Genomic DNA, 27,030 nt, shown 5'->3' with positions numbered 1-27,030 from the left:
CAGGCACAGACAGACAGACAGGCACAGACAGACAGACAGACAGACAGGCACAGACAGACAGACAGGCACAGACAGACAGACAGACAGACAGGCACAGACAGACAGACAGACAGACAGGCACAGACAGACAGACAGACAGACAGGCACAGACAGACAGACAGACAGGCACAGACAGACAGACAGACAGACAGGCACAGACAGACAGACAGGCACAGACAGACAGACAGGCACAGACAGACAGACAGGCACAGACAGACAGACAGGCACAGACAGACAGACAGGCACAGACAGACAGGCACAGACAGACAGGCACAGACAGACAGGCACAGACAGACAGGCACAGACAGACAGACAGACAGACAGGCACAGACAGACAGGCACAGACAGACAGGCACAGACAGACAGGCACAGACAGACAGGCACAGACAGACAGGCACAGACAGACAGGCACAGACAGACAGGCACAGACAGACAGGCACAGACAGACAGGCACACAGGCACAGACAGACAGACAGACAGGCACAGACAGACAGACAGGCACAGACAGACAGACAGACAGGCACAGACAGACAGACAGGCACAGACAGACAGACAGGCACAGACAGACAGACAGACAGGCACAGACAGACAGACAGGCACAGACAGACAGACAGACAGGCACAGACAGACAGACAGGCACAGACAGACAGACAGGCACAGACAGACAGGCACAGACAGACAGGCACAGACAGACAGGCACAGACAGACAGGCACAGACAGACAGACAGGCACAGACAGACAGACAGGCACAGACAGACAGGCACAGACAGACAGGCACAGACAGACAGGCACAGACAGACAGGCACAGACAGACAGGCACAGACAGACAGACAGGCACAGACAGACAGACAGGCACAGACAGACAGACAGACAGACAGACAGGCACAGACAGACAGACAGACAGACAGGCACAGACAGACAGGCACAGACAGACAGACAGACAGACAGGCACAGACAGACAGACAGACAGGCACAGACAGACAGACAGACAGACAGGCACAGACAGACAGACAGGCACAGACAGACAGGCACAGACAGACAGGCACAGACAGACAGGCACAGACAGACAGGCACAGACAGACAGGCACAGACAGACAGGCACACAGACAGGCAGACAGACAGGCACACAGGCACAGACAGACAGACAGACAGGCACACAGGCACAGACAGACAGACAGGCACAGACAGACAGGCACAGACAGACAGGCACAGACAGACAGGCACAGACAGACAGGCACAGACAGACAGGCACAGACAGACAGACAGGCACAGACAGACAGACAGGCACAGACAGACAGACAGACAGACAGACAGGCACAGACAGACAGACAGACAGACAGGCACAGACAGACAGGCACAGACAGACAGGCACAGACAGACAGGCACAGACAGACAGGCACAGACAGACAGGCACAGACAGACAGGCACAGACAGACAGACAGGCACAGACAGACAGACAGGCACAGACAGACAGACAGACAGACAGACAGGCACAGACAGACAGACAGACAGACAGGCACAGACAGACAGGCACAGACAGACAGACAGACAGACAGGCACAGACAGACAGACAGACAGGCACAGACAGACAGACAGACAGACAGGCACAGACAGACAGACAGGCACAGACAGACAGGCACAGACAGACAGGCACAGACAGACAGGCACAGACAGACAGGCACAGACAGACAGGCACAGACAGACAGGCACAGACAGACAGGCACACAGACAGGCAGACAGACAGGCACACAGGCACAGACAGACAGACAGACAGACAGACAGACAGGCACAGACAGACAGACAGACAGGCACAGACAGACAGACAGACAGACAGACAGACAGGCACAGACAGACAGACAGACAGGCACAGACAGACAGACAGACAGGCACAGACAGACAGACAGACAGGCACAGACAGACAGACAGACAGGCACAGACAGACAGACAGACAGGCACAGACAGACAGACAGGCACAGACAGACAGACAGACAGACAGGCACAGACAGACAGACAGGCACAGACAGACAGACAGGCACAGACAGACAGACAGGCACAGACAGACAGACAGGCACAGACAGACAGACAGGCACAGACAGACAGACAGGCACAGACAGACAGACAGGCACAGACAGACAGACAGGCACAGACAGACAGACAGACAGGCACAGACAGACAGACAGACAGACAGACAGGCACAGACAGACAGACAGGCACAGACAGACAGGCAGACAGACAGGCACACAGGCACACAGACAGACAGACAGGCACAGACAGACAGACAGACAGACAGGCACAGACAGACAGACAGACAGACAGGCACAGACAGACAGACAGACAGGCACAGACAGACAGACAGACAGGCACAGACAGACAGACAGACAGGCACAGACAGACAGACAGACAGGCACAGACAGACAGACAGGCACAGACAGACAGACAGACAGACAGGCACAGACAGACAGACAGGCACAGACAGACAGACAGGCACAGACAGACAGACAGGCACAGACAGACAGGCACAGACAGACAGGCACAGACAGACAGGCACAGACAGACAGGCACAGACAGACAGGCACAGACAGACAGGCACAGACAGACAGGCACAGACAGACAGGCACAGACAGACAGGCACAGACAGACAGGCACACAGGCACAGACAGACAGACAGACAGACAGGCACAGACAGACAGACAGACAGGCACAGACAGACAGACAGACAGACAGGCACAGACAGACAGACAGACAGACAGGCACAGACAGACAGACAGACAGACAGGCACAGACAGACAGACAGACAGACAGGCACAGACAGACAGACAGGCACAGACAGACAGACAGACAGACAGGCACAGACAGACAGACAGGCACAGACAGACAGACAGGCACAGACAGACAGGCACAGACAGACAGGCACAGACAGACAGGCACAGACAGACAGGCACAGACAGACAGGCACAGACAGACAGGCACAGACAGACAGGCACAGACAGACAGGCAGACAGACAGGCACACAGGCACAGACAGACAGACAGACAGACAGGCACAGACAGACAGACAGACAGACAGGCACAGACAGACAGACAGACAGGCACAGACAGACAGACAGACAGGCACAGACAGACAGACAGACAGGCACAGACAGACAGACAGACAGGCACAGACAGACAGACAGACAGGCACAGACAGACAGACAGACAGACAGGCACAGACAGACAGACAGACAGGCACAGACAGACAGACAGGCACAGACAGACAGACAGACAGACAGGCACAGACAGACAGACAGGCACAGACAGACAGACAGACAGACAGGCACAGACAGACAGACAGACAGACAGGCACAGACAGACAGACAGACAGACAGGCACAGACAGACAGACAGACAGGCACAGACAGACAGACAGGCACAGACAGACAGACAGACAGACAGGCACAGACAGACAGACAGGCACAGACAGACAGACAGACAGACAGGCACAGACAGACAGACAGACAGACAGGCACAGACAGACAGACAGGCACAGACAGACAGACAGGCACAGACAGACAGGCACAGACAGACAGGCACAGACAGACAGGCACAGACAGACAGGCACAGACAGACAGGCACAGACAGACAGGCACAGACAGAGAGGCACAGACAGACAGGCACAGACAGACAGGCACAGACAGACAGGCACAGACAGACAGGCACAGACAGACAGGCAGACAGACAGGCACACAGGCACAGACAGACAGACAGACAGACAGGCACAGACAGACAGACAGACAGACAGGCACAGACAGACAGACAGACAGGCACAGACAGACAGACAGGCACAGACAGACAGACAGACAGGCACAGACAGACAGACAGACAGGCACAGACAGACAGACAGACAGACAGGCACAGACAGACAGACAGACAGACAGGCACAGACAGACAGACAGACAGGCACAGACAGACAGACAGACAGACAGGCACAGACAGACAGACAGACAGGCACAGACAGACAGACAGACAGGCACAGACAGACAGACAGACAGACAGGCACAGACAGACAGACAGACAGGCACAGACAGACAGACAGACAGGCACAGACAGACAGACAGACAGGCACAGACAGACAGGCACAGACAGACAGACAGACAGACAGGCACAGACAGACAGGCACAGACAGGCACAGACAGACAGACAGGCACAGACAGACAGACAGACAGACAGGCACAGACAGACAGACAGGCACAGACAGACAGACAGGCACAGACAGACAGACAGGCACAGACAGACAGACAGACAGGCACAGACAGACAGACAGACAGGCACAGACAGACAGACAGACAGGCACAGACAGACAGACAGACAGACAGGCACAGACAGACAGACAGACAGACAGGCACAGACAGACAGACAGACAGACAGGCACAGACAGACAGACAGACAGACAGGCACAGACAGACAGACAGACAGACAGACAGGCACAGACAGACAGACAGACAGACAGGCACAGACAGACAGACAGGCACAGACAGACAGGCACAGACAGACAGGCACAGACAGACAGGCACAGACAGACAGACAGGCACAGACAGACAGACAGACAGGCACAGACAGACAGACAGACAGGCACAGACAGACAGACAGACAGACAGGCACAGACAGACAGACAGACAGACAGGCACAGACAGACAGGCAGACAGACAGGCACACAGGCACAGACAGACAGACAGACAGACAGACAGACAGACAGGCACAGACAGACAGACAGGCACAGACAGACAGACAGGCACAGACAGACAGACAGGCACAGACAGACAGACAGACAGGCACAGACAGACAGACAGACAGACAGGCACAGACAGACAGACAGACAGGCACAGACAGACAGACAGACAGACAGGCACAGACAGACAGACAGACAGGCACAGACAGACAGACAGACAGGCACACAGGCACAGACAGACAGACAGACAGACAGGCACAGACAGACAGACAGACAGACAGGCACAGACAGACAGACAGACAGGCACAGACAGACAGACAGGCACAGACAGACAGACAGACAGACAGGCACAGACAGACAGACAGGCACAGACAGACAGACAGACAGGCACAGACAGACAGGCACAGACAGACAGACAGGCACAGACAGACAGGCACAGACAGACAGGCACAGACAGACAGACAGGCAGACAGACAGGCACACAGGCACAGACAGACAGACAGGCACAGACAGACAGACAGACAGGCACAGACAGACAGGCACAGACAGACAGACAGACAGGCACAGACAGACAGACAGGCACAGACAGACAGACAGGCACAGACAGACAGACAGACAGACAGGCACAGACAGACAGGCACAGACAGACAGACAGGCACAGACAGACAGACAGACAGACAGGCACAGACAGACAGACAGGCACAGACAGACAGACAGACAGACAGGCACAGACAGACAGACAGACAGACAGGCACAGACAGACAGACAGGCACAGACAGACAGACAGACAGACAGACAGGCACAGACAGACAGACAGGCACAGACAGACAGACAGACAGGCACAGACAGACAGACAGACAGACAGGCACAGACAGACAGACAGACAGGCACAGACAGACAGACAGACAGGCACAGACAGACAGACAGACAGACAGGCACAGACAGACAGACAGACAGACAGGCACAGACAGACAGACAGACAGACAGGCACAGACAGACAGACAGACAGGCACAGACAGACAGACAGACAGACAGACAGACAGGCACAGACAGACAGACAGACAGACAGGCACAGACAGACAGACAGGCACAGACAGACAGGCACAGACAGACAGGCACAGACAGACAGGCACAGACAGACAGACAGGCACAGACAGACAGACAGGCACAGACAGACAGACAGACAGGCACAGACAGACAGACAGACAGACAGGCACAGACAGACAGACAGACAGACAGGCACAGACAGACAGGCAGACAGACAGGCACACAGGCACAGACAGACAGACAGACAGACAGACAGACAGACAGGCACAGACAGACAGACAGGCACAGACAGACAGACAGGCACAGACAGACAGACAGGCACAGACAGACAGACAGACAGGCACAGACAGACAGACAGACAGACAGGCACAGACAGACAGACAGACAGGCACAGACAGACAGACAGACAGACAGGCACAGACAGACAGACAGACAGGCACAGACAGACAGACAGACAGGCACACAGGCACAGACAGACAGACAGACAGACAGGCACAGACAGACAGACAGACAGGCACAGACAGACAGACAGGCACAGACAGACAGACAGACAGGCACAGACAGACAGACAGACAGGCACAGACAGACAGACAGACAGGCACAGACAGACAGACAGACAGGCACAGACAGACAGACAGACAGGCACAGACAGACAGACAGACAGGCACAGACAGACAGGCACACAGGCACAGACAGACAGACAGACAGACAGGCACAGACAGACAGACAGGCACAGACAGACAGACAGGCACAGACAGACAGACAGGCACAGACAGACAGACAGGCACAGACAGACAGACAGGCACAGACAGACAGACAGACAGACAGGCACAGACAGACAGACAGGCACAGACAGACAGACAGGCACAGACAGACAGACAGGCACAGACAGACAGACAGACAGACAGGCACAGACAGACAGACAGACAGGCACAGACAGACAGACAGACAGGCACAGACAGACAGACAGACAGGCACAGACAGACAGACAGACAGGCACAGACAGACAGACAGGCACAGACAGACAGACAGACAGACAGGCACAGACAGACAGACAGGCACAGACAGACAGACAGGCACAGACAGACAGACAGACAGACAGGCACAGACAGACAGACAGACAGGCACAGACAGACAGACAGACAGACAGGCACAGACAGACAGACAGGCACAGACAGACAGACAGACAGGCACAGACAGACAGACAGACAGACAGACAGGCACAGACAGACAGACAGGCACAGACAGACAGACAGGCACAGACAGACAGACAGACAGACAGGCACAGACAGACAGACAGACAGGCACAGACAGACAGACAGGCACAGACAGACAGACAGACAGGCACAGACAGACAGACAGACAGACAGGCACAGACAGACAGACAGACAGACAGGCACAGACAGACAGGCAGACAGACAGGCACACAGGCACAGACAGACAGACAGACAGACAGACAGACAGGCACAGACAGACAGACAGGCACAGACAGACAGACAGACAGGCACAGACAGACAGACAGACAGGCACAGACAGACAGACAGACAGACAGACAGGCACAGACAGACAGACAGACAGGCACAGACAGACAGACAGACAGGCACAGACAGACAGACAGACAGGCACACAGGCACAGACAGACAGACAGACAGACAGGCACAGACAGACAGACAGACAGGCACAGACAGACAGACAGACAGGCACAGACAGACAGACAGACAGACAGGCACAGACAGACAGACAGACAGGCACAGACAGACAGACAGACAGGCACAGACAGACAGACAGACAGGCACAGACAGACAGACAGACAGGCACAGACAGACAGACAGACAGGCACAGACAGACAGACAGACAGACAGACAGGCACACAGGCACAGACAGACAGACAGACAGACAGACAGGCACAGACAGACAGACAGGCACAGACAGACAGGCACAGACAGACAGACAGACAGGCACAGACAGACAGACAGACAGGCACAGACAGACAGACAGGCACAGACAGACAGACAGGCACAGACAGACAGACAGGCACAGACAGACAGACAGACAGGCACAGACAGACAGACAGACAGACAGGCACAGACAGACAGGCACAGACAGACAGACAGGCACAGACAGACAGACAGACAGGCACAGACAGACAGACAGACAGACAGGCACAGACAGACAGACAGACAGACAGACAGACAGGCACAGACAGACAGACAGGCACAGACAGACAGACAGGCACAGACAGACAGACAGGCACAGACAGACAGGCACAGACAGACAGACAGACAGGCACAGACAGACAGACAGACAGGCACAGACAGACAGACAGACAGGCACAGACAGACAGACAGACAGGCACAGACAGACAGACAGACAGACAGACAGGCACACAGGCACAGACAGACAGACAGACAGACAGACAGGCACAGACAGACAGACAGGCACAGACAGACAGACAGGCACAGACAGACAGACAGACAGGCACAGACAGACAGACAGGCACAGACAGACAGACAGACAGACAGACAGGCACAGACAGACAGACAGACAGACAGACAGACAGGCACAGACAGACAGACAGGCACAGACAGACAGACAGACAGGCACAGACAGACAGACAGACAGGCACACAGGCACAGACAGACAGACAGACAGGCACAGACAGACAGACAGACAGGGACAGACAGACAGGCACAGACAGACAGACAGACAGGCACAGACAGACAGACAGACAGGCACAGACAGACAGACAGACAGGCACACAGGCACAGACAGACAGACAGACAGACAGGCACAGACAGACAGACAGGCACAGACAGACAGACAGGCACAGACAGACAGACAGACAGACAGGCACAGACAGACAGACAGACAGGCACAGACAGACAGACAGACAGACAGACAGGCACAGACAGACAGACAGGCACAGACAGACAGACAGGCACAGACAGACAGGCACAGACAGACAGACAGACAGGCACAGACAGACAGACAGACAGACAGGCACAGACAGACAGACAGGCACAGACAGACAGACAGACAGGCACAGACAGACAGACAGGCACAGACAGACAGACAGGCACAGACAGACAGACAGACAGGCACAGACAGACAGACAGACAGGCACAGACAGACAGACAGACAGGCACAGACAGACAGACAGACAGGCACAGACAGACAGACAGACAGACAGGCACAGACAGACAGACAGACAGGCACAGACAGACAGACAGACAGAGACAGACAGGCACACAGGCACAGACAGACAGACAGACAGACAGACAGGCACAGACAGACAGACAGACAGGCACAGACAGACAGACAGACAGACAGACAGGCACAGACAGACAGACAGGCACAGACAGACAGACAGACAGACAGGCACAGACAGACAGACAGACAGACAGGCACAGACAGACAGACAGACAGACAGGCACAGACAGACAGACAGACAGGCACAGACAGACAGACAGACAGGCACAGACAGACAGACAGACAGGCACAGACAGACAGACAGACAGGCACAGACAGACAGACAGGCACAGACAGACAGACAGACAGACAGACAGACAGGCACACAGGCACAGACAGACAGACAGACAGACAGACAGGCACAGACAGACAGACAGGCACAGACAGACAGGCACAGACAGACAGACAGACAGGCACAGACAGACAGACAGACAGGCACAGACAGACAGACAGACAGACAGACAGACAGACAGGCACAGACAGACAGACAGGCACAGACAGACAGACAGACAGGCACAGACAGACAGACAGACAGGCACACAGGCACAGACAGACAGACAGACAGGCACAGACAGACAGACAGACAGACAGGCACAGACAGACAGACAGACAGGCACAGACAGACAGACAGACAGGCACAGACAGACAGACAGACAGGCACAGACAGACAGACAGACAGGCACAGACAGACAGACAGACAGGCACACAGGCACAGACAGACAGACAGACAGGCACAGACAGACAGACAGGCACAGACAGACAGACAGGCACAGACAGACAGACAGGCACAGACAGACAGACAGACAGACAGGCACAGACAGACAGACAGACAGGCACAGACAGACAGACAGACAGACAGACAGGCACAGACAGACAGACAGGCACAGACAGACAGACAGGCACAGACAGACAGACAGGCACAGACAGACAGACAGGCACAGACAGACAGACAGGCACAGACAGACAGACAGACAGACAGGCACAGACAGACAGACAGACAGACAGGCACAGACAGACAGACAGGCACAGACAGACAGGCAGACAGACAGGCACACAGGCACAGACAGACAGACAGACAGGCACAGACAGACAGGCACAGACAGACAGACAGGCACAGACAGACAGACAGGCACAGACAGACAGACAGGCACAGACAGACAGACAGGCACAGACAGACAGACAGGCACAGACAGACAGACAGGCACAGACAGACAGACAGGCACAGACAGACAGACAGGCACAGACAGACAGACAGGCACAGACAGACAGACAGGCACAGACAGACAGACAGGCACAGACAGACAGACAGGCACAGACAGACAGACAGGCACAGACAGACAGACAGGCACAGACAGACAGACAGGCACAGACAGACAGACAGGGACAGACAGACAGACAGGGACAGACAGACAGGCACAGACAGACAGGCACAGACAGACAGACAGGCACAGACAGACAGACAGGCACAGACAGACAGACAGGCACAGACAGACAGACACAGACAGACAGACAGACAGGCACAGACAGACAGACAGACAGGCACAGACAGACAGACAGACAGGCACAGACAGACAGACAGACAGACAGGCACAGACAGACAGACAGGCACAGACAGACAGACAGACAGACAGGCACAGACAGACAGACAGGCACAGACAGACAGACAGACAGACAGGCACAGACAGACAGACAGACAGGCACAGACAGACAGACAGGCACAGACAGACAGGCAGACAGACAGGCACACAGGCACAGACAGACAGACAGACAGGCACAGACAGACAGGCACAGACAGACAGACAGACAGACAGGCACAGACAGACAGACAGGCACAGACAGACAGACAGGCACAGACAGACAGACAGGCACAGACAGACAGACAGGCACAGACAGACAGACAGGCACAGACAGACAGACAGGCACAGACAGACAGACAGGCACAGACAGACAGACAGGCACAGACAGACAGACAGGCACAGACAGACAGACAGACAGGCACAGACAGACAGACAGACAGGCACAGACAGACAGACAGACAGGCACAGACAGACAGACAGACAGACAGGCACAGACAGACAGACAGACAGACAGACAGGCACAGACAGACAGACAGACAGACAGACAGGCACAGACAGACAGACAGACAGACAGGCACAGACAGACAGACAGGCACAGACAGACAGGCACAGACAGACAGACAGGCACAGACAGACAGGCACAGACAGACAGGCACAGACAGACAGGCACAGACAGACAGGCACAGACAGACAGGCACAGACAGACAGGCACAGACAGACAGGCACAGACAGACAGGCACACAGGCACAGACAGACAGACAGGCACAGACAGACAGACAGACAGACAGGCACAGACAGACAGACAGACAGACAGGCACAGACAGACAGACAGACAGGCACAGACAGACAGACAGACAGGCACAGACAGACAGACAGGCACAGACAGACAGGCACAGACAGACAGGCACAGACAGACAGGCACAGACAGACAGGCACAGACAGACAGGCACAGACAGACAGGCACACAGGCACAGACAGACAGACAGGCACAGACAGACAGACAGACAGACAGGCACAGACAGACAGACAGACAGACAGGCACAGACAGACAGACAGACAGGCACAGACAGACAGACAGACAGGCACAGACAGACAGACAGACAGACAGACAGGCACAGACAGACAGACAGGCACAGACAGACAGACAGACAGACAGGCACAGACAGACAGACAGGCACAGACAGACAGGCAGACAGACAGGCACACAGGCACAGACAGACAGACAGACAGGCACAGACAGACAGGCACAGACAGACAGACAGGCACAGACAGACAGACAGGCACAGACAGACAGACAGGCACAGACAGACAGACAGGCACAGACAGACAGACAGGCACAGACAGACAGACAGGCACAGACAGACAGACAGGCACAGACAGACAGACAGGCACAGACAGACAGACAGGCACAGACAGACAGACACACAGGCACAGACAGACAGACAGGCACAGACAGACAGACAGGCACAGACAGACAGACAGGCACAGACAGACAGGCACAGACAGACAGACAGGCACAGACAGACAGACAGGCACAGACAGACAGACAGGCACAGACAGACAGACAGGCACAGACAGACAGACAGGCACAGACAGACAGACAGACAGACAGGCACAGACAGACAGACAGACAGACAGGGACAGACAGACAGACAGACAGGCACAGACAGACAGACAGACAGGCACAGACAGACAGACAGACAGGCACAGACAGACAGGCACAGACAGACAGACAGGCACAGACAGACAGACAGGCACAGACAGACAGGCACAGACAGACAGGCACAGACAGACAGGCACAGACAGACAGGCACAGACAGACAGGCACAGACAGACAGGCACAGACAGACAGGCAGACAGACAGGCACACAGGCACAGACAGACAGACAGACAGGCACAGACAGACAGACAGACAGACAGGCACAGACAGACAGACAGACAGGCACAGACAGACAGACAGACAGGCACAGACAGACAGACAGACAGACAGGCACAGACAGACAGACAGACAGACAGGCACAGACAGACAGACAGACAGGCACAGACAGACAGACAGGCACAGACAGACAGACAGGCACAGACAGACAGACAGGCACAGACAGACAGACAGGCACAGACAGACAGACAGGCACAGACAGACAGACAGGCACAGACAGACAGACAGGCACAGACAGACAGACAGGCACAGACAGACAGACAGGCACAGACAGACAGACAGACAGACAGACAGACAGGCACAGACAGACAGGCAGACAGACAGGCACAGACAGACAGACAGACAGGCACAGACAGACAGACAGGCACAGACAGACAGACAGGCACAGACAGACAGGCACAGACAGACAGGCACAGACAGACAGGCACAGACAGACAGGCACAGACAGACAGGCACAGACAGACAGGCACAGACAGACAGGCACAGACAGACAGGCAGACAGACAGGCACACAGGCACAGACAGACAGACAGACAGACAGGCACAGACAGACAGACAGACAGGCACAGACAGACAGACAGACAGACAGGCACAGACAGACAGACAGACAGGCACAGACAGACAGACAGACAGGCACAGACAGACAGACAGGCACAGACAGACAGACAGACAGACAGGCACAGACAGACAGACAGGCACAGACAGACAGACAGGCACAGACAGACAGACAGGCACAGACAGACAGACAGGCACAGACAGACAGACAGGCACAGACAGACAGGCACAGACAGACAGGCACAGACAGACAGGCACAGACAGACAGGCACAGACAGACAGGCACAGACAGACAGGCACAGACAGACAGACAGACAGACAGGCACAGACAGACAGACAGACAGGCACAGACAGACAGACAGACAGGCACAGACAGACAGACAGACAGACAGGCACAGACAGACAGACAGGCACAGACAGACAGACAGGCACAGACAGACAGGCACAGACAGACAGACAGGCACAGACAGACAGACAGACAGACAGACAGACAGGCACAGACAGACAGGCAGACAGACAGGCACAGACAGACAGACAGACAGGCACAGACAGACAGACAGACAGGCACAGACAGACAGACAGACAGGCACAGACAGACAGACAGACAGACAGGCACAGACAGACAGACAGACAGGCACAGACAGACAGGCACAGACAGACAGGCACAGACAGACAGGCAGACAGACAGGCACACAGGCACAGACAGACAGACAGACAGGCACAGACAGACAGACAGACAGACAGGCACAGACAGACAGACAGACAGACAGGCACAGACAGACAGACAGACAGACAGGCACAGACAGACAGACAGGCACAGACAGACAGACAGGCACAGACAGACAGACAGACAGGCACAGACAGACAGACAGGCACAGACAGACAGACAGGCACAGACAGACAGGCACAGACAGACAGGCACAGACAGACAGGCACAGACAGACAGGCACAGACAGACAGGCACAGACAGACAGACAGGCACAGACAGACAGACAGGCACAGACAGACAGACAGACAGACAGACAGGCACAGACAGACAGACAGACAGACAGGCACAGACAGACAGACAGACAGACAGGCACAGACAGACAGACAGACAGACAGGCACAGACAGACAGACAGACAGGCACAGACAGACAGACAGACAGACAGGCACAGACAGACAGACAGACAGGCACAGACAGACAGACAGACAGGCACAGACAGACAGACAGACAGACAGACAGGCACAGACAGACAGACAGGCACAGACAGACAGACAGGCACAGACAGACAGGCACAGACAGACAGACAGACAGACAGACAGGCACAGACAGACAGGCAGACAGACAGGCACAGACAGACAGACAGACAGACAGGCACAGACAGACAGGCACAGACAGACAGGCACAGACAGACAGGCACAGACAGACAGGCACAGACAGACAGGCACAGACAGACAGGCACAGACAGACAGACAGGCACAGACAGACAGACAGGCACAGACAGACAGACAGACAGACAGGCACAGACAGACAGACAGACAGACAGGCACAGACAGACAGACAGACAGACAGGCACAGACAGACAGACAGACAGACAGGCACAGACAGACAGACAGACAGGCACAGACAGACAGACAGACAGACAGGCACAGACAGACAGACAGACAGGCACAGACAGACAGACAGACAGGCACAGACAGACAGACAGACAGGCACAGACAGACAGACAGGCACAGACAGACAGACAGGCACAGACAGACAGGCACAGACAGACAGACAGACAGACAGGCACAGACAGACAGGCAGACAGACAGGCACAGACAGACAGACAGACAGGCACAGACAGACAGACAGACAGGCACAGACAGACAGGCACAGACAGACAGACAGACAGACAGGCACAGACAGACAGACAGACAGGCACAGACAGACAGACAGGCACAGACAGACAGGCACAGACAGACAGGCACAGACAGACAGGCACAGACAGACAGGCACAGACAGACAGGCAGACAGACAGGCACACAGGCACAGACAGACAGACAGACAGGCACAGACAGACAGACAGACAGACAGGCACAGACAGACAGACAGACAGACAGGCACAGACAGACAGACAGACAGACAGGCACAGACAGACAGACAGGCACAGACAGACAGACAGGCACAGACAGACAGACAGACAGGCACAGACAGACAGACAGGCACAGACAGACAGACAGGCACAGACAGACAGGCACAGACAGACAGGCACAGACAGACAGGCACAGACAGACAGGCACAGACAGACAGGCACAGACAGACAGGCACAGACAGACAGGCACAGACAGACAGGCACAGACAGACAGACAGGCACAGACAGACAGACAGACAGACAGGCACAGACAGACAGACAGACAGGCACAGACAGACAGACAGACAGACAGGCACAGACAGACAGACAGACAGACAGGCACAGACAGACAGACAGACAGGCACAGACAGACAGACAGACAGACAGGCACAGACAGACAGACAGGCACAGACAGACAGGCACAGACAGACAGGCACAGACAGACAGGCACAGACAGACAGGCACAGACAGACAGGCACAGACAGGCAGACAGACAGGCACACAGGCACAGACAGACAGACAGACAGGCACAGACAGACAGACAGACAGGCACAGACAGACAGACAGACAGACAGGCACAGACAGACAGACAGACAGGCACAGACAGACAGACAGACAGACAGGCACAGACAGACAGACAGACAGGCACAGACAGACAGGCACAGACAGACAGACAGACAGGCACAGACAGACAGACAGACAGACAGGCACAGACAGACAGACAGGCACAGACAGACAGACAGGCACAGACAGACAGACAGGCACAGACAGACAGACAGGCACAGACAGACAGACAGGCACAGACAGACAGACAGGCACAGACAGACAGACAGGCACAGACAGACAGACAGGCACAGACAGACAGACAGGCACAGACAGACAGACAGGCACAGACAGACAGACAGGCACAGACAGACAGACAGGCACAGACAGACAGACAGGCACAGACAGACACAGACAGACAGACAGGCACAGACAGACAGACAGACAGACAGACAGGCACAGACAGACAGACAGGCACAGACAGACAGACAGACAGACAGACAGGCACAGACAGACAGACAGGCACAGACAGACAGACAGGCACAGACAGACAGACAGGCACAGACAGACAGACAGGCACAGACAGACAGACAGGCACAGACAGACAGACAGGCACAGACAGACAGACAGGCACAGACAGACAGACAGGCACAGACAGACAGACAGGCACAGACAGACAGACAGGCACAGACAGACAGACAGGCACAGACAGACAGACAGGCACAGACAGACAGACAGACAGACAGACAGGCACAGACAGACAGACAGGCACAGACAGACAGACAGACAGACAGACAGGCACAGACAGACAGGCAGACAGACAGGCACAGACAGACAGACAGACAGGCACAGACAGACAGGCACAGACAGACAGACAGGCACAGACAGACAGGCACAGACAGACAGGCACAGACAGACAGGCACAGACAGACAGGCACAGACAGACAGGCACAGACAGACAGGCACAGACAGACAGGCACAGACAGACAGGCACAGACAGACAGGCGCAGACAGACAGGCAGACAGACAGGCACACAGGCACAGACAGACAGACAGACAGACAGGCACAGACAGACAGACAGACAGACAGGCACAGACAGACAGACAGACAGACAGGCACAGACAGACAGACAGACAGACAGGCACAGACAGACAGACAGACAGGCACAGACAGACAGACAGACAGACAGGCACAGACAGACAGACAGACAGGCACAGACAGACAGACAGGCACAGACAGACAGACAGACAGACAGGCACAGACAGACAGACAGGCACAGACAGACAGACAGACAGACAGGCACAGACAGACAGACAGACAGACAGGCACAGACAGACAGACAGACAGGCACAGACAGACAGACAGGCACAGACAGACAGACAGACAGACAGGCACAGACAGACAGACAGGCACAGACAGACAGACAGGCACAGACAGACAGACAGGCACAGACAGACAGACAGGCACAGACAGACAGGCACAGACAGACAGGCACAGACAGACAGGCACAGACAGACAGGCACAGACAGACAGACAGACAGGCACAGACAGACAGGCACAGACAGACAGGCACAGACAGACAGGCACAGACAGACAGGCACAGACAGACAGGCACAGACAGACAGGCACAGACAGACAGGCACAGACAGACAGGCACAGACAGACAGGCACAGACAGACAGGCACACAGGCACAGACAGACAGACAGACAGGCACAGACAGACAGACAGGCACAGACAGACAGACAGACAGGCACAGACAGACAGACAGGCACAGACAGACAGACAGGCACAGACAGACAGACAGGCACAGACAGACAGACAGACAGGCACAGACAGACAGACAGGCACAGACAGACAGACAGGCACAGACAGACAGACAGGCACAGACAGACAGACAGGCACAGACAGACAGGCACAGACAGACAGGCACAGACAGACAGGCACAGACAGACAGGCACAGACAGACAGACAGGCACAGACAGACAGACAGGCACAGACAGACAGGCACAGACAGACAGGCACAGACAGACAGGCACAGACAGACAGGCACAGACAGACAGACAGGCACAGACAGACAGACAGGCACAGACAGACAGACAGACAGACAGACAGGCACAGACAGACAGACAGACAGACAGGCACAGACAGACAGGCACAGACAGACAGACAGACAGACAGGCACAGACAGACAGACAGACAGGCACAGACAGACAGACAGACAGACAGGCACAGACAGACAGACAGGCACAGACAGACAGGCACAGACAGACAGGCACAGACAGACAGGCACAGACAGACAGGCACAGACAGACAGGCACAGACAGACAGGCACAGACAGACAGGCACACAGACAGGCAGACAGACAGGCACACAGGCACAGACAGACAGACAGACAGGCACACAGGCACAGACAGACAGACAGGCACAGACAGACAGGCACAGACAGACAGGCACAGACAGACAGGCACAGACAGACAGGCACAGACAGACAGGCACAGACAGACAGACAGGCACAGACAGACAGACAGGCACAGACAGACAGACAGACAGACAGACAGGCACAGACAGACAGACAGACAGACAGGCACAGACAGACAGGCACAGACAGACAGGCACAGACAGACAGGCACAGACAGACAGGCACAGACAGACAGGCACAGACAGACAGGCACAGACAGACAGACAGGCACAGACAGACAGACAGGCACAGACAGACAGACAGACAGACAGACAGGCACAGACAGACAGACAGACAGACAGGCACAGACAGACAGGCACAGACAGACAGACAGACAGACAGGCACAGACAGACAGACAGACAGGCACAGACAGACAGACAGACAGGCACAGACAGACAGGCACAGACAGACAGGCACAGACAGACAGGCACAGACAGACAGGCACAGACAGACAGGCACAGACAGACAGGCACAGACAGACAGGCACACAGACAGGCAGACAGACAGGCACACAGGCACAGACAGACAGACAGACAGACAGACAGACAGGCACAGACAGACAGACAGACAGGCACAGACAGACAGACAGACAGGCACAGACAGACAGACAGACAGACAGACAGACAGGCACAGACAGACAGACAGACAGGCACAGACAGACAGACAGACAGGCACAGACAGACAGACAGACAGGCACAGACAGACAGACAGACAGGCACAGACAGACAGACAGACAGGCACAGACAGACAGACAGGCACAGACAGACAGACAGACAGACAGGCACAGACAGACAGACAGGCACAGACAGACAGACAGGCACAGACAGACAGACAGGCACAGACAGACAGACAGGCACAGACAGACAGACAGGCACAGACAGACAGACAGGCACAGACAGACAGACAGGCACAGACAGACAGACAGACAGGCACAGACAGACAGACAGACAGACAGACAGGCACAGACAGACAGACAGGCACAGACAGACAGGCAGACAGACAGGCACACAGGCACACAGACAGACAGACAGGCACAGACAGACAGACAGACAGACAGGCACAGACAGACAGACAGACAGACAGGCACAGACAGACAGACAGACAGGCACAGACAGACAGACAGACAGGCACAGACAGACAGACAGACAGGCACAGACAGACAGACAGACAGGCACAGACAGACAGACAGGCACAGACAGACAGACAGACAGACAGGCACAGACAGACAGACAGGCACAGACAGACAGACAGGCACAGACAGACAGACAGGCACAGACAGACAGGCACAGACAGACAGGCACAGACAGACAGGCACAGACAGACAGGCACAGACAGACAGGCACAGACAGACAGGCACAGACAGACAGGCACAGACAGACAGGCACACAGGCACAGACAGACAGACAGACAGACAGGCACAGACAGACAGACAGACAGGCACAGACAGACAGACAGACAGACAGGCACAGACAGACAGACAGACAGACAGGCACAGACAGACAGACAGACAGACAGGCACAGACAGACAGACAGACAGACAGGCACAGACAGACAGACAGGCACAGACAGACAGACAGACAGACAGGCACAGACAGACAGACAGGCACAGACAGACAGACAGGCACAGACAGACAGGCACAGACAGACAGGCACAGACAGACAGGCACAGACAGACAGGCACAGACAGACAGGCACAGACAGACAGGCACAGACAGACAGGCAGACAGACAGGCACACAGGCACAGACAGACAGACAGACAGACAGGCACAGACAGACAGACAGACAGACAGGCACAGACAGACAGACAGACAGGCACAGACAGACAGACAGACAGGCACAGACAGACAGACAGACAGGCACAGACAGACAGACAGACAGACAGGCACAGACAGACAGACAGACAGGCACAGACAGACAGACAGGCACAGACAGACAGACAGACAGACAGGCACAGACAGACAGACAGGCACAGACAGACAGACAGACAGACAGACAGGCACAGACAGACAGACAGACAGACAGGCACAGACAGACAGACAGACAGGCACAGACAGACAGACAGACAGACAGGCACAGACAGACAGACAGGCACAGACAGACAGACAGACAGACAGGCACAGACAGACAGACAGACAGGCACAGACAGACAGACAGACAGGCACAGACAGACAGACAGACAGACAGGCACAGACAGACAGACAGACAGGCACAGACAGACAGACAGACAGGCACAGACAGACAGACAGACAGGCACAGACAGACAGACAGACAGACAGGCACAGACAGACAGACAGACAGGCACAGACAGACAGACAGGCACAGACAGACAGACAGACAGACAGGCACAGACAGACAGACAGGCACAGACAGACAGACAGACAGACAGACAGGCACAGACAGACAGACAGACAGACAGGCACAGACAGACAGACAGACAGACAGGCACAGACAGACAGACAGACAGACAGGCACAGACAGACAGACAGGCACAGACAGACAGACAGACAGACAGGCACAGACAGACAGACAGGCACAGACAGACAGACAGACAGACAGGCACAGACAGACAGACAGACAGACAGGCACAGACAGACAGACAGGCACAGACAGACAGACAGGCACAGACAGACAGGCACAGACAGACAGGCACAGACAGACAGGCACAGACAGACAGGCACAGACAGACAGGCACAGACAGAGAGGCACAGACAGACAGGCACAGACAGACAGGCACAGACAGACAGGCACAGACAGACAGGCACAGACAGACAGGCAGACAGACAGGCACACAGGCACAGACAGACAGACAGACAGACAGGCACAGACAGACAGACAGACAGACAGGCACAGACAGACAGACAGACAGACAGGCACAGACAGACAGACAGGCACAGACAGACAGACAGACAGGCACAGACAGACAGACAGACAGGCACAGACAGACAGACAGACAGACAGGCACAGACAGACAGACAGACAGACAGGCACAGACAGACAGACAGACAGGCACAGACAGACAGACAGACAGACAGGCACAGACAGACAGACAGACAGGCACAGACAGACAGACAGACAGGCACAGACAGACAGACAGACAGACAGGCACAGACAGACAGACAGACAGGCACAGACAGACAGACAGACAGGCACAGACAGACAGACAGACAGGCACAGACAGACAGGCACAGACAGACAGACAGACAGACAGGCACAGACAGACAGGCACAGACAGGCACAGACAGACAGACAGGCACAGACAGACAGACAGACAGACAGGCACAGACAGACAGACAGGCACAGACAGACAGACAGACAGGCACACAGGCACAGACAGACAGACAGGCACAGACAGACAGGCACAGACAGACAGACAGGCACAGACAGACAGACAGGCACAGACAGACAGACAGACAGGCACAGACAGACAGACAGACAGGCACAGACAGACAGACAGACAGACAGACAGGCACAGACAGACAGACAGACAGACAGGCACAGACAGACAGACAGGCACAGACAGACAGACAGACAGGCACAGACAGACAGACAGGCACAGACAGACAGACAGGCACAGACAGACAGGCACAGACAGACAGGCACAGACAGACAGACAGGCAGACAGACAGGCACACAGGCACAGACAGACAGACAGGCACAGACAGACAGACAGACAGGCACAGACAGGCACAGACAGACAGACAGACAGGCACAGACAGACAGACAGGCACAGACAGACAGACAGGCACAGACAGACAGACAGGCACAGACAGACAGACAGACAGACAGGCACAGACAGACAGGCACAGACAGACAGACAGACAGACAGACAGACAGGCACAGACAGACAGACAGGCACAGACAGACAGACAGACAGACAGGCACAGACAGACAGACAGGCACAGACAGACAGACAGGCACAGACAGACAGACAGGCACAGACAGACAGACAGGCACAGACAGACAGACAGACAGGCACAGACAGACAGACAGACAGGCACAGACAGACAGACAGACAGGCACAGACAGACAGACAGACAGACAGGCACAGACAGACAGACAGACAGACAGGCACAGACAGACAGACAGACAGACAGGCACAGACAGACAGACAGACAGACAGGCACAGACAGACAGACAGACAGACAGACAGGCACAGACAGACAGACAGACAGACAGGCACAGACAGACAGACGGGCACAGACAGACAGGCACAGACAGACAGGCACAGACAGACAGGCACAGACAGACAGACAGGCACAGACAGACAGACAGACAGGCACAGACAGACAGACAGACAGGCACAGACAGACAGACAGACAGACAGGCACAGACAGACAGACAGACAGACAGGCACAGACAGACAGGCAGACAGACAGGCACACAGGCACAGACAGACAGACAGACAGACAGACAGACAGACAGGCACAGACAGACAGACAGGCACAGACAGACAGACAGGCACAGACAGACAGACAGGCACAGACAGACAGACAGACAGGCACAGACAGACAGACAGACAGACAGGCACAGACAGACAGACAGACAGGCACAGACAGACAGACAGACAGACAGGCACAGACAGACAGACAGACAGGCACAGACAGACAGACAGACAGGCACACAGGCACAGACAGACAGACAGACAGACAGGCACAGACAGACAGACAGACAGACAGGCACAGACAGACAGACAGACAGGCACAGACAGACAGACAGGCACAGACAGACAGACAGACAGACAGGCACAGACAGACAGACAGGCACAGACAGACAGACAGACAGGCACAGACAGACAGGCACAGACAGACAGACAGGCACAGACAGACAGGCACAGACAGACAGGCACAGACAGACAGACAGGCAGACAGACAGGCACACAGGCACAGACAGACAGACAGGCACAGACAGACAGACAGACAGGCACAGACAGACAGGCACAGACAGACAGACAGACAGGCACAGACAGACAGACAGGCACAGACAGACAGACAGGCACAGACAGACAGACAGGCACAGACAGACAGACAGACAGACAGGCACAGACAGACAGGCACAGACAGACAGACAGGCACAGACAGACAGACAGACAGACAGGCACAGACAGACAGACAGGCACAGACAGACAGACAGACAGACAGGCACAGACAGACAGACAGACAGACAGGCACAGACAGACAGACAGGCACAGACAGACAGACAGACAGACAGGCACAGACAGACAGACAGGCACAGACAGACAGACAGACAGGCACAGACAGACAGACAGACAGACAGGCACAGACAGACAGACAGACAGGCACAGACAGACAGACAGACAGGCACAGACAGACAGACAGACAGACAGGCACAGACAGACAGACAGACAGACAGGCACAGACAGACAGACAGACAGACAGGCACAGACAGACAGACAGACAGGCACAGACAGACAGACAGACAGACAGACAGACAGGCACAGACAGACAGACAGACAGACAGGCACAGACAGACAGACAGGCACAGACAGACAGGCACAGACAGACAGGCACAGACAGACAGGCACAGACAGACAGACAGGCACAGACAGACAGACAGGCACAGACAGACAGACAGACAGGCACAGACAGACAGACAGACAGACAGGCACAGACAGACAGACAGACAGACAGGCACAGACAGACAGGCAGACAGACAGGCACACAGGCACAGACAGACAGACAGACAGACAGACAGACAGACAGGCACAGACAGACAGACAGGCACAGACAGACAGACAGGCACAGACAGACAGACAGGCACAGACAGACAGACAGACAGGCACAGACAGACAGACAGACAGACAGGCACAGACAGACAGACAGACAGGCACAGACAGACAGACAGACAGACAGGCACAGACAGACAGACAGACAGGCACAGACAGACAGACAGACAGGCACACAGGCACAGACAGACAGACAGACAGACAGGCACAGACAGACAGACAGACAGGCACAGACAGACAGACAGGCACAGACAGACAGACAGACAGGCACAGACAGACAGACAGACAGGCACAGACAGACAGACAGACAGGCACAGACAGACAGACAGACAGGCACAGACAGACAGACAGACAGGCACAGACAGACAGACAGACAGGCACAGACAGACAGGCACACAGGCACAGACAGACAGACAGACAGACAGGCACAGACAGACAGACAGGCACAGACAGACAGACAGGCACAGACAGACAGACAGGCACAGACAGACAGACAGGCACAGACAGACAGACAGGCACAGACAGACAGACAGACAGACAGGCACAGACAGACAGACAGGCACAGACAGACAGACAGGCACAGACAGACAGACAGGCACAGACAGACAGACAGACAGACAGGCACAGACAGACAGACAGACAGGCACAGACAGACAGACAGACAGACAGGCACAGACAGACAGACAGACAGGCACAGACAGACAGACAGACAGGCACAGACAGACAGACAGGCACAGACAGACAGACAGACAGACAGGCACAGACAGACAGACAGGCACAGACAGACAGACAGGCACAGACAGACAGACAGACAGACAGGCACAGACAGACAGACAGACAGGCACAGACAGACAGACAGACAGACAGGCACAGACAGACAGACAGGCACAGACAGACAGACAGACAGGCACAGACAGACAGACAGACAGACAGACAGGCACAGACAGACAGACAGGCACAGACAGACAGACAGGCACAGACAGACAGACAGACAGACAGGCACAGACAGACAGACAGACAGGCACAGACAGACAGACAGGCACAGACAGACAGACAGACAGGCACAGACAGACAGACAGACAGACAGGCACAGACAGACAGACAGACAGACAGGCACAGACAGACAGGCAGACAGACAGGCACACAGGCACAGACAGACAGACAGACAGACAGACAGACAGGCACAGACAGACAGACAGGCACAGACAGACAGACAGACAGGCACAGACAGACAGACAGACAGGCACAGACAGACAGACAGACAGACAGACAGGCACAGACAGACAGACAGACAGGCACAGACAGACAGACAGACAGGCACAGACAGACAGACAGACAGGCACACAGGCACAGACAGACAGACAGACAGACAGGCACAGACAGACAGACAGACAGGCACAGACAGACAGACAGACAGGCACAGACAGACAGACAGACAGACAGGCACAGACAGACAGACAGACAGGCACAGACAGACAGACAGACAGGCACAGACAGACAGACAGACAGGCACAGACAGACAGACAGACAGGCACAGACAGACAGACAGACAGGCACAGACAGACAGACAGACAGACAGACAGGCACACAGGCACAGACAGACAGACAGACAGACAGACAGGCACAGACAGACAGACAGGCACAGACAGACAGGCACAGACAGACAGACAGACAGGCACAGACAGACAGACAGACAGGCACAGACAGACAGACAGGCACAGACAGACAGACAGGCACAGACAGACAGACAGGCACAGACAGACAGACAGACAGGCACAGACAGACAGACAGACAGACAGGCACAGACAGACAGGCACAGACAGACAGACAGGCACAGACAGACAGACAGACAGGCACAGACAGACAGACAGACAGACAGGCACAGACAGACAGACAGACAGACAGACAGACAGACAGACAGGCACAGACAGACAGACAGGCACAGACAGACAGACAGGCACAGACAGACAGACAGGCACAGACAGACAGGCACAGACAGACAGACAGACAGGCACAGACAGACAGACAGACAGGCACAGACAGACAGACAGACAGGCACAGACAGACAGACAGACAGGCACAGACAGACAGACAGACAGACAGACAGGCACACAGGCACAGACAGACAGACAGACAGACAGACAGGCACAGACAGACAGACAGGCACAGACAGACAGACAGGCACAGACAGACAGACAGACAGGCACAGACAGACAGACAGGCACAGACAGACAGACAGACAGACAGACAGGCACAGACAGACAGACAGACAGACAGACAGACAGGCACAGACAGACAGACAGGCACAGACAGACAGACAGACAGGCACAGACAGACAGACAGACAGGCACACAGGCACAGACAGACAGACAGACAGGCACAGACAGACAGACAGACAGGGACAGACAGACAGGCACAGACAGACAGACAGGCACAGACAGACAGACAGACAGGCACAGACAGACAGACAGACAGGCACACAGGCACAGACAGACAGACAGACAGACAGGCACAGACAGACAGACAGGCACAGACAGACAGACAGGCACAGACAGACAGACAGACAGGCACAGACAGACAGACAGACAGGCACAGACAGACAGACAGACAGACAGACAGGCACACAGGCACAGACAGACAGACAGACAGACAGACAGGCACAGACAGACAGACAGGCACAGACAGACAGGCACAGACAGACAGACAGACAGGCACAGACAGACAGACAGACAGGCACAGACAGACAGACAGACAGACAGACAGACAGACAGGCACAGACAGACAGACAGGCACAGACAGACAGACAGACAGGCACAGACAGACAGACAGACAGGCACACAGGCACAGACAGACAGACAGACAGGCACAGACAGACAGACAGACAGACAGGCACAGACAGACAGGCACAGACAGACAGACAGACAGGCACAGACAGACAGACAGACAGGCACAGACAGACAGACAGACAGGCACAGACAGACAGACAGACAGGCACACAGGCACAGACAGACAGACAGACAGGCACAGACAGACAGACAGGCACAGACAGACAGACAGGCACAGACAGACAGACAGGCACA

The 27,030-nt window shown here is 55.2% G+C and overlaps 1 protein-coding gene across 2 annotated transcripts in view; it reads left to right on the top strand.

Moving 5' to 3' along the window:
• The window catches only part of WBP1L (WW domain binding protein 1 like), a 121,163-nt gene that overhangs the window by 80,191 nt on the left and 13,942 nt on the right, over window positions 1-27,030 (top strand). The window lies entirely within an intron of this gene.

Source organism: Ranitomeya variabilis, chromosome 4, assembly GCF_051348905.1.
Source record: "Ranitomeya variabilis isolate aRanVar5 chromosome 4, aRanVar5.hap1, whole genome shotgun sequence".
Lineage (NCBI taxonomy): Eukaryota > Metazoa > Chordata > Amphibia > Anura > Dendrobatidae > Ranitomeya > Ranitomeya variabilis.
Note: the sequence above shows the minus strand (reverse complement) of the source record. Positions and strands in the feature narration are given on the sequence as shown.